The sequence below is a fragment of the Cornus florida genome, unplaced genomic scaffold (assembly GCF_030987335.1).
Source record: "Cornus florida cultivar Cherokee Brave unplaced genomic scaffold, ASM3098733v1 CherokeeBrave_3.0.0_Hap2_Chr10, whole genome shotgun sequence".
Lineage (NCBI taxonomy): Eukaryota > Viridiplantae > Streptophyta > Magnoliopsida > Cornales > Cornaceae > Cornus > Cornus florida.
Genome location: NW_026775580.1, coordinates 4,372,660 through 4,385,731, shown reverse-complemented (window position 1 = coordinate 4,385,731; position 13,072 = coordinate 4,372,660).

Sequence of the window (13,072 nt, the reverse complement as noted above, 5' to 3'; positions counted from 1 at the left end):
ATTCAACCATGTCAAAAGAAGAAAATAAAACTGATGTGAAAGGTCCATAATGCCCCTAGATCAGAATATGCAAAAAAAATGCGAAATGAATTCACAAGAGGATCAAAACACAAACGATAAGGTTTTGCCCGGAAACGACCTTGCACGCAAACGTAACTTACCTATTTGGATGTGCTACAATGGTCCACGACTTAAAAATACCATCGATACAAAATCCGACCCCCCAACGGGCAAAAAGGCAAAAATGGAACTTGGAATGAAAACTCAAAATCCAAAAATACAAAACGGGATCAAATGACCGTTTAGCCCTTGGCCACACTTCAAACATGATTTATAAGACCCTATGAAAGAATGAGAATGGAATTCCCACACCCGATGCAACCATGGTGAAGCAATGACTTGCGATTTTTCAAGATTTTCACAATATTTCATGAAGTTAAAAAGTACATAGAACACAATATACATGTCATTGGCCTCCGGCCTCATCTCATACATATCAAATACATTGAAAGGAGTGTATTTAAGCACACATTACATACATGGAATCAAACATACATATTTTGACATACAAGTCTACAAAATGACATTTCATGCTAACATTTGCATGAAATGGAAACTTGAAAGCTACTCGACATCCAAGGAATGCTAGGCTTCACGAACCAAGTCTTCGTACCTGAAATATGCCCCAGTATCGTAGGGGTGAGTAACATAAAGCTACTCGTCGGAGATGAGCATGCATCGACCTAGCATTTTACAAATTTATCACCTTAAGGTGAAACATGTTAAAGGGGCTCATGCCACCTAACGTCTATGCCCAAGTGAGACTCGGGGAGCATCCTAAGCTACCTTAGAGTCTAATCAACAAGAATCATGATATACATACGTGTATGAAACGAATCATGGTTGGGATAATCTAAAGAACACGACAAGAAGAATGCTTGAGCATATATTAACATGAATTACATTTTCAATACAATTGAACTAGGTCAAGAGTAATCCATACAACATAACAAAAGCATATTTGAATACAAGTTAACAAAAATCACATTATCCATGCAATTCAACAACAAAAGAGCATGTTATATAATGCAACAAGGTTTAAGTTCTCAAAGCCATCAACTTAGAATCTAAAGCACAAAATAACAGTAGTGGTTCATGCCACCTAACGTCTATGTTATAAATGAATCAATAGGATCAATCCTAAGCTTTATTAGAACGTCAAAATATGATTTTCAATATCAATGCAATTTAACCAACATTGGAACTTCCAATACAATGCATAAAGCACAATTTCACAAAGTTAACATCCTGTAACTTAAAATGGAACGACAAATAAGAAACAACAAGTTACAACATCATCTAGTTATCAACTTGAAAATGAAATGCGAAATCAAACAAAGTGGATACTCGGACGTCACACCGGATCAGACCGACAACATAGTTACTTTAGGGTTACTAGCCCATGGTTAACCTCCCTATGTGCGCACTAGACTATATATAGAGGGACTATCCCCCGTACTAGAACCACGTCCTAGCTATAGTCCAACAACGACATCCCCAAGTTTCCAAAATTAACAAGTTGTGCAACAACGCATATATCAACAGGAATATGCAAGATAATCAACTATCTACTAAGCACATCCAAATTTGGAAACCTATACAATACATGCTCTAAATCCACAACTAATATGATATGATGAATGTCGAATCTTCAGTGTGCAATTCGTTACACACTATGCATGAAAGATGTTAAACACGAAGTGTGCAAATCATTACACAAGGCAACAATATATTTAATAAGGAAAACATATTCTGATGAATACAAACATAGCAACTACGTTATCCAATGTTCAAAACATAACCCAATGAATATACAACAAGTCCAAGTCCATGATTTGAATATTGAAACCACTTCTAAAACACAACTAGATCATAGAGCAAATTGATAGAATTTAAATACAAAAACACAATTAAATTCTCTAGATTCCGATTCAATTCCAAATAACCTCAATTTAATACATGTTAAAGGACATAGCATGGTCATCACCTATATCCATTCTAAAACTCAATTAGGTTATTGGAAGAACAAAGTAGAACTTTAATTAAATCATGCTAATTTAAATCCCAAGGTTCTAAAACAACTTCTAATAGTCCCAAATTAATATATACTAGTAACAAGTCATGATCAATACAATTATTAAGTTAAAAGCTTAATTAAGCTAAGGGGACCATTAAATAGATTTTAATTAATTCTTTTAATTAAAATCCCTAGATTTTCAAACTTAACCAAATGCTCTCAATTTAACATATCTTAGAGAACATGCCAAGGACTAGTGAAATATCACATTACAAGTTTATTTCATTCAATTTACGACCATGTGAAATAAACTTTCACTAAAGTTAAATATAAAGTAAAAGTTGCAATTCTCATGCAATTAATCCCAATTTTATATATGTGAACAACTATACCTAAACTTAATTTTCTAGCATGCCACAATTCAATTCCAAGTTGTATATCACCATGAGGATTAAATCTTAAACATGGAATTTAATTAAATAAAAGGTTTCAAAACCTAACCGAATATTCTAAATAAAATATATGTGAAGCTATATGGCATGTAAATCAAGAATATCAAGTCAGAATTTAAATAGAGTGAATAGTGCACTCGGGGCAAATTAATTAATCAAATTAATTAATAATTACTAATTTTCAAAACACCTCCAATTACTTTCAAATTCAACTATGTTTAAGAGCATGCTAAGGCCTAATATAATATGCTAACACATATTAATTTCAAGCTAGTTAAGGCCATGTGAATTAATCTTTCACCTAAGATAAATATTAAATAAAATCTTTAATACTTATTCAAATGTTCCAATTTTAATACACGACAATGACCATATCAAGGGGTAATATAAATCATGCTACATGCTTAAACCAAGTCAATAGCAACCGAGAAAATTAGATCCCGCACAAGAAAAATAAATAATAAAATCTCTAGATTTTATATTTAATCATGCAAACAAGTAGTATAAGCATCATAAGCATGCTATATAACAAGAATTTAAACCTAAAACATCTCCTACCTCTATTTGAGATAAAATCTCAAATGCCATCAAAATGGAACGGCTCCAAATCCGACGAAACTACTAGGTTTTATCGGAGACAACGCCGTGAACATAACCCCCATGAAAGCCCCATCAAAATCATAACTTGACCTCAAAACCAAACTCAAGAAATGGTCAAAACTGAATTCTAATAAGGGGGAAAGGTAGAGCACGGCGAGGGGAACAACAAACGTTAAGGCCGAAGACTTTCCATCAATGAAAAGTGAACCAAAAGAGGAGAGAGAAGATGGCAGCACCCCTTGGGCTGCCATGGGAGCTCCAGGTCGTGCATGAAGAGGGGAGAAGATGAAAAATGAAATATCTCACCCCCCTTTTATAGAAATCTCAAAAAGTGCCCCAAAAGGGCCCCGCCGGGTCCGAAAAAGTAAAATTTGAGCAAACGCGCTCAAATGGCAAAACTTTGTGAACAAAAAAGATTCAAAATGATAAAATATGAACAACGGAAGAAATGGCATTGAAAAGTGAGTCCCGAGCAGAAAGTTATGCCCAAAAAAAGTTTGGCACAAATTGGGGCCAAAAACCCTAAAACTGGAAAACATCGTCCAGGAGGAAATTCTAAGAGTACACAACTCGACGAAATGTGAAAATGAATCTTGTACAAGAATCCAGGCTCAAAACAAGACATTTTGCAATAACTTTCATTAATTGCACAATGGCCCCTCCAAAAAGTGAAAACTGCACTTATGACCCAGAATGAAAATATCTTCCAAAAATATTTTCTTAAAAACCCCTAAAATAAAATATCTTCAAAAGATATTTACGAAAAACACCCCATGAAAAGAAAATAATTTCAAACAACTTTGCATCCATGCCCCTATGGACACCGGGAGCAACCAGAGTACTTTCTTGCAAAAGTAAAGATACGTATTTTGTGGAAACCACTCAAGATGAAGGCACGTGATGTCAAAAACCAACTCCGAGCATGAGAAGTGAGGTTGTGCCAAAAACTGACAAACGGAGATAAGACAGAATAGGGAAAAGGACGAAATAGTGCATAGTGTCGAAAAACGAAAAATGTGAAAATGACTCGGTCTGCAATGGAAGTTGTCAATCCATGGAAAAGAGTCTCAGGAATCAATTTCGAGCACTCGAGATGACACTAAGCGACATGAAACAGAGCTCAGAAAAGAAAATTAGACGAAAAAAATTCATTCGTAAAATTTCAGGAAAAAAGGAAAGGAAGGCAAATGACCGGGTCGTTACAACCTACCCTCCTTAAAGGAATTTCGTCCCTGAAATTAGGAACACACCAGAGAGAACAGAATAATGACCAAACAAAAGGTCAAATCAAAGGACAGCTCACAACGCACTGAAAGATAAATCCTGAAGTCTAAAGATCAACTGAAGGAACGTGAAACCAAGAACTGAGGCAACACCTCATACGAATCGGCACGTTAACTCAACGTCAACTACTGAGAGAATCCCAAGACAACGAAACGTTGAAACATGAAAGAAGAAGAGAGTGACAAGGCAGTACGAATAGCGACTAGAACCCGCCCACACTGACTCGTCAGTAAGGTAACATGACAGTATAAGGCACTGGTTCGTAACATGCCCTAGAAAGGAACTTTTCGATACCAATGACATCAATATCGAAAATGATCATTACGAAAAACACCACGGGAACCAGGCATCTGCGAGAGTTGGGGTAGCAAATCCCAAAACTCTGACAACAATGACACTGGCACCATACACTTAAGGCCTTAGATCTAGAAGCCACGATGAAGGGGAATGAAACGGTACCTCCCTGGCCCACGTCTCACCCCACCAGAAAATGACTGCAATTCTACGCTCACATGAGCCTCACTCACATCAACCGACAGAACAGACAAGAAGATTCCCGATATGGGTCCTTACAGAATGAATTTCTCCTATCCGAGGAAGAAACTTGGGAAATAAGAATGCATCCAAGGGATATGACAGATCCTACAAGACGATGCCAAAAACAGACATAAAAGTAAACAGTTAGCATGCATCATAGCAATTTACTATCTACTCAAGGTGCCACATAAGCAAACAGACATGTTATCAAATCAAAACATGTTATCAAGGGAGAATATACATATAAAGTATGCTTAACAAATAATAGATGTCTCAAAACACCTAAGCATATGAACATGTTATCATACAAGACATGTTATCAAACAAAGCATGTTATCAAGATATAAATGACACATCAAAGCAAAACAATGTGAGCATGATATGCACCCAAACCCGTCGTCCAAGGTATTCGAACCCGGACGCTCTGATACCACCTGTGACGACCCTGGTTTTTAGGCCAGCGTGTCCTGTGATGAACAGTAAGGATAATCCGATAACGGATCCGAATGCGGAAGCGAAAACAGAAAACAAGACTCTAAGAAGTCAAAGTGACCTTCCATGAGGTCGTGGAACTAAACAAGAACTGATGCGGAAGCAAAAGATCGAAAATATGACAAATAAGCCCCTAGGGGCAAAATAGTCATTTCTGAAAACTATAGATTCGGGTGCCACCGAGCACACCGCTGGAAGAACAACGAAAAACTAATCAAGATAGACTCAAGAATTGCATGATTCGGAGTCCGAACGAAGGAGAAACGGAATGACGAAGAAAAACGAGCACTTAAAGCAAAAAGGGTAAATTGGTAATTATCCAGGAAGAAACGGGTGAAACCGAGCACACCGTTGTAAAGACAGCGAAAAATTAGTCAAGTTCAAAAAAAAATTCACTTGAATCGGAGTCCGGACGAAGGAGAAAAGCCCAAAAGAAGAATAGACGTCGCGGCGGCCCGACGAGTGGCCATGGCGCACACGGCGCCCATGCGCGAGCCCACCGGCGTGCATGCCGGCGCCCAAAGACATGGCTGGTGGCAGCCCTTGGCTGCTGCTACATTATTTTTTGATCTGCACAGAACTGAGGCTTGAAACGGAGGTCATGACGAGTTTTTCTGGAAAAATACGAAGAAGAAACCCCCCCTAAAATCGAGTTTTCTACCCGATGTCACGGACGGAATTGAAAAAAACTCACTCTGAAATCCCTAAAATGCCCCTAGATCAAAACTGAACAAGAGGGTCATAAAGCTGCTAAATGAAAAGTGGAAGCTGAAACTTCACGAGGGATTTCCGGTACCAAGACGATATTTTCTGGAAAAACACAAAGAAGAAACCCCCTCTAAAATCATGTTTTCTATTCAACCATGTCAAAAGAAGAAAATAAAACTAATGTGAAAGGTCCATAATGCCCCTAGATCAAAATATGCAAAAAAAATGCGAAATGAATTCACGAGAGGCTCAAAACACAAACAATAAGGTTTTGCCAGGAAACGACCATGCACGCAAACGTAACTTACCTATTTGGATGTGCTACAATGGTCCACGACTTAAAAAAACCACCGATACAAAATCCGACCCCCCAACGGGCAAAAAGGCAAAAATGGAACTTGGAATGAAAACTCGGAATCCAAAAATACAAAACGGGATCAAATGACCGTTTGGCCATTGGCCACACTTCAAACATGATTTATGAGACCCTATGAAAGAATGAGAATGAAATTCCCACATCCGATGCAACCATGGTGAAGCAATGACTTGCGATTTTTTAAGATTTTTACAATATTTCATGAAGTTAAAAAGTACATAGAACACAATATACATGTCATTGGCCTCCGGCCTTATCTCATACATATCAAATACATTGAAAGGAGTGTACTTAAGTACACATTACATACATGGAATCAAACATACATATTTTGACATACAAGTCTACAAAATGACATTTCATGCTAACATTTGTATGAAATGGAAACTTGAAAGCTACTCGATATCCAAGGAATGCTAGGCTTCACGAACCAAGTCTTCGTACCTGAAATATGCCCCAGTATCGTAGGGGTGAGTAACATAAAGCTACTCGTCAGAGATGAGCATGCATCGACCTAGCATTTTACAAATTTATCACCTTAAGGTGAAACATGTTAAAGGGGCTCATGCCACCTAACGTCTATGCCCAAGTGAGACTCGGGGAGCATCCTAAGCTACCTTAGAGTCTAAGCAACAAGAATAATGATATACATACGTGTATGAAACGAATCATGGTTGGGATAATCTAAAGAACACGACAAGAAGAATGCTTGAGCATATATTAACATGAATTGCATTTTCAATACAATTGAACTAGGTCTAGAGTAATCCATACAACATAACAAAAGCATATTTGAATACAAGTTAACAAGAATCACATTATTCATGCAATTCAACAACAAAAAAGCATGTTATACAATGCAACAAGGTTTAAGTTCTCAAAGCCATCAACTTAGAATCTAATGCACAAAATAACAGTAGTGGTTCATGCCACCTAACGTCTATGTTATAAATGAATCAATAGGATCAATCCTAAGCTTTATTAGAACGTCAAAACACGATTTTCAATATCGATGCAATTTAACCAACATTGGAACTTCCAATACAACGCATAAAGCACAATTTCGCAAAGTTAACATCCTGTAACTTAAAATGGAATGACAAATACGAAACAACAAGTTACAACATCATCTAGTTATCAACTTGAAAATGAAATGCAAAATCAAACAAAGTGGATACTCGGACGTCACGCCGGATCAGACTGACAACATAGTTACTTTAGGTTTACTAGCCCACGGGAAACCTCCCTATGTGCCCACTAGACTATATATAGAGGGACTATCTCCTGTACTAGAACCACGTCCTAGCCATAGTCAAACAACGACATCCCCAAGTTTCCAAAATCAACAAGTTGTGTAACAACGCATATATCAACAGGAATATGCAAGATAATCAACTATCTCCTAAGCACAACAAAATTTGGAAACCTATACAATACATGCTCTAAATCCACAACTAATATGATATGATGAATGTCAAATCTTCAATGTGCGATTCGTTACATGCTATGCATGAAAGATGTTAAACACGAAGTGTGCAAATCATTACACAAGGCAACAATATATTTAATAAGGAAAACATATTCTCATGAATACAAACATAGCAACTATGTTATCCAATGTTCAAAACATAACCCAATGAATATACAACAAGTTCAAGTCCATGATTTGAATATAGAAACCACTTCTAAAACACAACTAGATCATAGAGCAAATTGATAGAATTTAAATACAAAAACACAATTAAATTCTCTAGATTCCGATTCAATTCCAAATAACCTCAATTTAATACATGTTAAAGGACATAGCATGGTCATCACCTATATCCATTCTAAAACTCAATTAGGTTATTGGAAGAACAAAGTAGAACTTTAATTAAATCATGCTAATTTAAATCCCAAGGTTCTAAAACAACTTCTAATAGTCCCAAATTAATATATACTAGTAACAAGTCATGATCAATACAATTATTAAGTTAAAAGCTTAATTAAGCTAAGGGGACCATTAAATAGATTTTAATTAATTCTTTTAATTAAAATCCCTAGATTTTCAAACTTAACCAAATGCTCTCAATTTAACATATCTTAGAGAACATGCCAAGGACTAGTGAAATATCACATTACAAGTTTATTTCATTCAATTTACGACCATGTGAAATAAACTTTCACTAAAGTTAAATATAAAATAAAAGTTGCAATTCTCATGCAATTAATCCCAATTTTATATATGTGAACAACTATACCTAAACTTAATTTTCTAGCATGCCACAATTCAATTCCAAGTTATATATCACCATGAGGATTAAATCTTAAACATGGAATTTAATTAAATAAAAGGTTTCAAAACCTAACCGAATATTCTAAATAAAATATATGTGAAGCTATATGGCATGTAAATCAAGAATATCAAGTCGGAATTTAAATAGAGTGAATAGTGCACTCGGGGCAAATTAATTAATCAAATTAATTAATAATTACTAATTTTCAAAACACCTCCAATTACTTTGAAATTCAACTATGTTGAAGAGCATGCTAAGGCCTAATATAATATGCTAACACATATTAATTTCAAGCTAGTTAAGGCCTTGTGAATTAATCTTTCACCTAAGATAAATATTAAATAAAATCTTTAATACTTATTCAAATGTTCTAATTTTAATACACGACAATGAGCATATCAAGGGGCAATATAAAATCGTGCTACATGTTTAAACCAAGTCATGAGCAACCGGGAAAATTAGATCCCGCACAAGAAAAATAAATAATAAAATCTCTAGATTTTATATTTAATCGTGCAAACAAGTAGTATAAGCATCACAAGCATGTTATATAACATGAATTTAAACCTAAAACATCTCCTACCTCAATTTGAGATGAAAATCTCAAATTTCATCAAAATGGAACGGCTCCGAATCCGACGAAACTATTAGGTTTTGTCGGGGACAACGCCATGAACATAACCCCCACGAAAGCCCCATCAAAATTATAACTTGACCTCAAAACCTAACTCAAGAAATGGTCAAAACTGAATTCTAATAAGGGGGAAAGGTAGAGCACGGCGAGGGGAACAACAAACGTTAAGGCCGAAGACTTTCCATCAAGGAAAAGTGAACCAAAAGAGGAGAGAGAAGATGGCAGCACCCCTTGGGCTGCCATGGGAGCTCCAAGTCATGCATGAAGAGGGAAGAAGATGAAAAATGAAATATCTCACCCCCCTTTTATAGAAATCTGAAAAAGTGCCCCGAACTGGCCCCGCCAGATCCGAAAAAGTAAAATTTGAGCAAACGAGCTCAAATGGTAAAATTTTATGAACAAAAAAGATTCAAATTGATAAAATATGAACAACGGAAGAAACAGCGTTGAAAACTGAATCCCGAGCAGAAAGTTATGCCCAAATCAAGTTTGGCACAAACCGGGGCCAGAAACCCTAAAACTGGAAAACATTGTCCAGGAGGAAATTCCAAGTGTACACAACTCAACGAAATGTGAAAATGAATCTTGTACAAGGATTCAGGCTCAAAACAAAACATTTTACAATAACTTTCATTAATTGCACAATGGCCCCCCCAAAAAGTGAAAACTGCACTTATGACCCAGAATGAAAATATCTTCCAAAAATATTTTCTTAAAAACCCCTAAAATAAAATATCTTCAAAAGATATTTACGAAAAACACCCCATGAAAAGAAAATAATTTCAAACAACTTTGCATTCATGCCCCTATGAACACCGGGAGCAACCAGAGTACTTTCTTGCAAAAGTAAAGATACGTATTTCGTGGAAACCACTCAAGATAAAGGAACGTGAAGTCAAAAACCAACTCCGAGCATGAGAAGTGAGGTTGTGCCAAAAACTGACAAACGGAGATAAGACAGAATAGGGAAAAGGACGAAATAGCGTATAGTGTCGAAAAACGAAAAATGTGAAAATGACTCGGCCCTCAAAGGAAGTTGTCAATCCACGGAAAAGAGTCTCAGGAACCAATTTCGAGCACTCGAGATGACACTAAGCGACACGAAATAGAGCTCAGAAAAGAAAATTAAACGAAAAAAATTCATTCGTAAAATTTCAGGAAAAAAGGAAAGGAAGGCAAATGACCGGGTCGTTACATGTTATATGGAATGTTCCGTCCTTGTTTACTTGCATAGAAATTGTGCCTTATCGATGATTTCGTGTATCACTTCATGACGTGTCAATTGATATGTCCCAATCATGTAAATTGCATTGATAATGTGATCCTTGCATTCAATTGTTTTCTTATCGTGTTGTATGGATTCTTCCTAACCGTGTTTAATTGCATAGATAATGTGATTCATGGTAAATTGTAAACTTGTCGTGCTAATTGGATTATTCCAAATCTTGCCTAATTACATTGATAATGTAATTCTTGTTAACTTGTATTCAAGCATCCATCTTAACGTGTTCTTTGGATTATCCCAATCTTGACTCGCTTTATATATGTATATATATATCATGATCCTTGTTGCTTATAATCTAGGGTAGCATAGGATGATCCCTGGGTCTCATTGTGACATAGACGTTAGGTGTTATGAACCCCCTTAACATGTATCACCTTAAGGTGATAAAACTGTAAAACGCTAGGTCGATGCATGCTCATCTCCTACGAGTAGCTTTGTATTGCTCATCCCTATGTTACTGGGGCATATTTCAGGTACAGGACTCAAGACTTGAAGATTTCATTGCCTTGGATGATTTGTAGCTTCTCATGACAAAACTTGTATTCTTTGACTCTATGTATGTAAAGTGTACATAAGTACACTCTTTTCAATGTATTTGACATGTATGACATGAAGCCAAGGGCCAAGCATGTTTATAGTTGCACTTGTACTCATTTGGTGTCATATTTGGTATAAAAATGCATTTTTATCAATTTTGGAGGTTTGGCATGTCAAATCTTGTAAATGGAATGTAATAAGGCCATGGGCCATTGTAACATGTTTAAAATGCTATATTACACTTGCGTGCATGTTCATACCTTCATATACTTGCATATAATGCAAATTGAACATGCCATGGGGGATTCCATATAGACATTCAGCCTTAGGTGCATAACAGGTTCATTTGCACTTCCTCGAGCCATTTTGGTTGACCAAAATGCCAGTTCGATCGACCGAAGCTCTTGAATTTCATCAAACCATCATTTCCAGTAGCCATTTTCACTGTTCAAGGCCATTTCGGTCGACCGATGGCTTATTTCGGTCGACCGATGGTTCATTTCGGTCTACCGATACAACCAAGCCTTGAAAACATGATTTTAGCACAAAATTTGTCCATTTCAGTTGTCCGATGGGTCATTTCGGTTGACCGAAATAGCCTGATCCCGAGAGTAGCCTCAGTTCAATTTCAGCACTGCTGCTCCGACTTTGAATGGCCATAACTTCTTCGTTTCTAACCCAAATTGAGTAATTCTTGAGCCTAAATTCATGAGCTTGAAGTCAGCTTTCCAATGAGATCAATCATGCATTAAAAATCTAATCACAGTAAGATTTATCCATGTTTTAGTGAGAGGGTGTCAGTTTTCGCATAAACCTAGAAGGGGCGTTTTGTGGGATTCTTGTCCAATGTTCTTGGAACCTCTTGGAATGTTGTAAAATGATTAGATTAGGTTTTTTCATCTTTTTTGACTTGTTTTGAGTCAAGTTTCTCCTTTTCATTGTGAATTGACCATTTTGCCCTTGATTTACGGGTTTTGCTCGTTTTCCTTCATCTCGTCGTTTCTCCTTTGTTCGGACTCCGAATCATAGGATTCTTGAGTCCATCATGATTTGTTTTTCTTTGTCTTTCCAGTGGTGTGCTTGGTGGCACTTGTATCCATATCTTCAGAAATGACTACGTTGCCCCTAGGGACTTAACTGTCATTTTTCCAATCTCTTGCCTTTGCATTCTATTCCTTTGGATTCCATGACCTCATGGAAGGTCATCTTAGAGTCCCAGAGGTGTGTTATGCCTTGAGAGACCATTGTTTTGTTTCCTGCTTCCACATCTGGATCCGTTATCGGGTCAATCTTCGGTTCATCGCTAACCCACCGGGTTGAATAAAAATCCGGGTCACGACAGTCCTAAGGTTTTCGAACCTAGGAGCTTTGATACCACCAGTGACGACCCTGAATTTTTCAACCCAGTGTGTCCTGTGATGAACCATAGTTTGACTCGATAACGGATCCGAAATGCGGAAGCGAAAATAGAAAATAAAACTCTAAGAAGTCAAAGTGACCTTCTATGAGGTCATGGAACTTAATGAGAACTGATGCGGAAGCACAGATCGAAAGTATGACAAATAAGCCCCCAGGGGCAAAATAGTCATTTCTGAAAATTGTGGACTCGGGTGCCACCGAGCACACCATTAGAAGGATAACGAAAAACTAACCAAGATGGACTCAAGAATCATATGATTAGGAGTCCAGACGAAGGAGAAACGGCATGACGAAGAAAAATGAGCACTTAAAGCAAAAAGGGTAAACTGGTAATTATCTAGGAAGATCCGGGAGCAACCAGAGTACTTTACTACAAAAGTAAAGATATGTATTTC